Source organism: Nothoprocta perdicaria, unplaced genomic scaffold (genome assembly GCF_003342845.1).
Source record: "Nothoprocta perdicaria isolate Ctin4 unplaced genomic scaffold, notPer1 scaffold_3, whole genome shotgun sequence".
In the NCBI taxonomy this organism is placed as follows: Eukaryota; Metazoa; Chordata; class Aves; order Tinamiformes; family Tinamidae; genus Nothoprocta; species Nothoprocta perdicaria.
Genome location: NW_020455532.1, coordinates 7,348,809 through 7,352,804, shown reverse-complemented (window position 1 = coordinate 7,352,804; position 3,996 = coordinate 7,348,809). Strand labels below are relative to the sequence as shown.

The following is a 3,996-nucleotide window of genomic DNA, read 5'->3' as shown; positions in this document are numbered from 1 at the left end:
ACAAAGTCCAGTTTAACAATGTGTTCTTTAATGTATACCATAAAAAGATGCATTTCCCCATTTAGCAACGCTGGCTATGTGAGGGCACTGTGGTGTTGTATATATTATTTTTCTAACAAGGCAAAACATAAAAATGCTGTTTGCTCTAATATTAATATTCCACAGCTAGAAAAGATGTGAGCTGTGGGCCACTGACTAACCTCGAGTTTGGGTAAAGTGAAGTTTTAGACTTTGAAGAACATGKTTGTATGGACCTCGTCTCGTTTCCTGGGACAGAAGTTGTGACCATGGCCTTTCTCCTGCGAGGGCTGAGCTTCTCTGTCATGGATGTGTTTCCTTCTTAGCACTTTAGCTCTTTACTTCAGTGTAGAGGTATTTTATAACAAGTGGAACTATGTGGGGTTTTTTTAAGGTAAAATTTAACTGTTAGAATATAAATAAATGAAGAAATTTAAAGAGAGTTAGGTTTTTCTGCAGTGGTTTTAACCAGCAAAATCTACGTGAAACTTCTAGAGCCAATGTCAGAGCCTTGGTGAATTGTGGGACAGGTGACTGGAATCATGGGGTTGGGAGGTCCAAACCATGTGTCTTGTAGCCCTAAAAATACCTCTAGGAATCAGGACACCCACTATTTACTTTAAAGATAAATATGCTGTTCTCTTCCCCATTTTTCTCAGTGTACTTTAAGAGATATGAACTGATGTCAAAAAGCAGCAGGATTATGTATGTGTAGAACTGATAAAATCTGCTGGCTGTTTGCAGTAGTCCCACAAACTCGAGTAGTTCTCTAGTGGGTGGGGGAGCACAGAAGGGGACTGCTTGTCCTGAGCTTTCCTCTTTCCTGGCAGAGATCTGCCCTTCAAAACCCATCTTTTAGCTCTTAGTTTGTTTCTTGTGTCTATKCTGACCCACCCCTTGCATGACTCGGGCTGAATTTTATGTTAGTTGCCACTAGAATACGTGCCACTGAGCACAGAGATTCTTTTCCCCTCCTTTACACAACAATGACAGAACATGATCTTTTTATGCTAGTAAAATAAGAAAGGCATACAAACTTTCTAAGCTGTCTCGAACCTCTACGATTGCTATAAAACTATGCTTGATCGGTAAATAGGAGAGAGAAGTTTTTGGTTTGGGTTATTTTTAAGATATCTTTTCCATCTGGAGACTTTAATATGTGAGTGATTTATAATACTAGTGACAATTCAAGACACAGCTTGTATTTTTTTAAAATGGCTTTGGTATCACATCTATCATAATGAAAAATGTCTACAAAATCATTTTCCGCCACAGAGCATCTTCCCAGATTCAATTAAGGAACCTTACTATCTATATGAGTACAGCATAGTGCTTTAAGTAGAAAGGGGTACGTGACTGTGTTTGGAGATTCAGAATCAGTTGCAATCAACTAGGATACCTTAAGATAAAAAAAAAAGATCCCTGTGAATAAGAAGACACAAAAGAGAAAGAAAAGTGAACAGATATGAAGGTGTAAAGGTGATCTTAATCAAGAATGTCTGCAAAATGGCAAATTGAGAAGTTTAATTCTAATGTGTTTTTTTATTCTTGTCAAATTTACCTGGGAGCTCTCAGCATTCCTGCTTTTGTTTTTCTTTCTTTCCTTCTTTCTTTTTTTTTATTAACAGTATAATAGCTCAGTCTGTCAATTACTGMTATATTCTATTTGTAGTTGTCTCTGTTGCGGGGTAAGGAGAGGACATTCACCTTGCTTCATGCCCTTGTGGAGCAGATCTTCTTACATGAGCCCGATTTGGCTAAATTTCCTCAAGAGTTGAYGGAATTTGAAGTTGTTTCTGACGGTAAGATGATGGAGGGAAAATATCAACAAACGAAAAATAAAGTCCCTCAACCCATTTATGGAAGCTCCCATGATTCACATTGTGTGAATGATATTTATTATCATCATCTTCCCTCTCTATTCCTTTTCAGCCTCCATGAAAGGACTTAGTGCTGAAGTTGATGGTATGTAAATATGGTTTCTAAATTCAGTGAGAGATTGTCATATGTTATGCAGTCATTTGGAACAGGTTTTCATTGCACTTCTGCAGTTTGTAAAGAGAGGTAAAGGTGCAAAATATTGAGGTAAAGTGTTGCTATGGTGATATTTAACCTGCCACGTTACTGTGAGGAATTTTTGAAAACAAATATTAAAGTGCTTCCAGGTGGTATAGAAATATCAAAAATATACTGCCCATGAAAAATAAAATTTTTCCTGAAGACATTAAGTGATACAAAATTACTGGCAAAGTTAGTCCTGGAACAGAGTCATCAGGTGCAGAAAATATAGCAGAAGAAAACTTAGTACAGTTTTAGCAAAGTTCAAGAACTTCTTTGAACCAAACTGATACCCACCTCTGAAAAGTAATACAGCACTAGTGTTGTCAATAGGAGAGAATTAGAATAAAATTGTTCAAATGTAAGGTGGACCTTGAGAGACATTTAGAACTTGCCATTGAGCTGTACCATATGAAATCAATGGATTTTAGACTGAACCCTTTGTGAGCTCACAGAAAAGGTATAAGTAAATTAAGTGTTACATTGTGTTAAAAGTTTATAAAAATCTGTCTTTTGAAAATGTGGCATGGTTATTGACTGTGACTATGGGCCAATATGTCCCATTTCAGCATTTGATAACATATCAAAGTGACAGTCTCARCATTTAATGTGGGAAGTCCTTGCACCATAATTACTACATATTTCAAAAAGGCAAATTAACATTGCTAGGTGAACATACTAAAACCCCATATTCCTCTCATTTTTCCATTAGGCATCTGCAGTCCTTCACACGACTGCATGCTGGTTAAATTTATAACTTTTTCTCTTTTGTTGTTAGTTTTAAAAAAAGAATTGGAAAATATTACTCAGTGCAGGCGGCTGATCAAACCCAAGACGGTCAAGGCAACACCCGAGGAATCACAGTTCTGCAAGGAACTAAAGGTAATGTTCTCAAGCCATATGTAGACTGGAGATAAAAGATGAGTAATCTACTTGGTTTGTACTGAATCCCGTCCTGACAAAGGATTCAGGATCATCACAGAWGGAAAGGAGCCTCTGACAGTGTCTTATACCACTTGATGCAGTATGAGAAGGACTTGGCAGAGTTTCTGTATCTCCTCCTTTTGCTTCCTTTTGCAATGGATGAGGAACAATAAGCATTTTGGAACAACAGCAATTTAAGAGCAAATAATTTTAATAACCTTTATTCCCTGACTGTAGGATAAATAACACACACAAAAAAAAAGATCAAAGAACATGCTTAAATTATGAGTATAGGTTAACCTAAGATGATTCTGCCCACTAATGACAGAGCCAGATGGACACAAAGGAAAAAAAAAATAGCTAAACGTGCTGTTGGAAAGCCAGTTTTGTCAGAAATTAGCAAGAGCCAAAGACAGGACTGTGCTCTCATCAGTGATTTTGGACAGATCTGCTTCAAGTGACTGCATTCGCCTCTGCATGTTCACCTCTGTTTTCCTGAATATCTTTGTGTGAATATCTTCATTGGGTGATGTAGACCCTTTCACTCGGGAGCAGCTCAGCAGTATAGTTCTTCAATAAAAATTAAKTTTTTAAAACAAATATTTTGCAAATTAATCATAATTAATATATATTATTTTAAAGCTTCTGTCGCCTTGTTCCTGACTCTTAAGAATTAGCAACTGAGAACATGCAAGGGGATTATGCCAAGGGGATTTGGCCAAGATTATGCAAAATATGGACATGTTTATAGCCATGGAAATTAAGACTTTATCTTGATTGTAGCTTTGTACATTTTTGGTAGATTTAGGTAGTTTTATTGGATGATACTGTAAGAAAGTTCTTTAATCTTAATTCTTTTATCTTCCTTTTGGTATTTGCTGGTTTTATTCTAGCAAGGAAATGTGTGTGCTTGATCTGTGCTTCTGTTTTGTAAAATGTGAAATTAGTGCAGCTTGGAAATTTTGACTTATTTTCTTGTTTTCACTGTTGTTTAAT

At 36.5% G+C, this 3,996-nt stretch overlaps 1 long non-coding RNA gene across 1 annotated transcript; it reads left to right on the top strand.

The window, feature by feature from the left end:
* The first annotated feature begins 1,785 nt into the window (after positions 1 to 1,785).
* LOC112949499 lies at positions 1,786 to 2,904 on the top strand. The gene is made up of 3 exons (XR_003249835.1): positions 1,786 to 1,820; positions 1,951 to 1,983; positions 2,855 to 2,904. It is a non-coding gene; the product is annotated as an uncharacterized LOC112949499 (long non-coding RNA).
* The last annotated feature ends 1,092 nt before the right edge of the window (positions 2,905 to 3,996 follow it).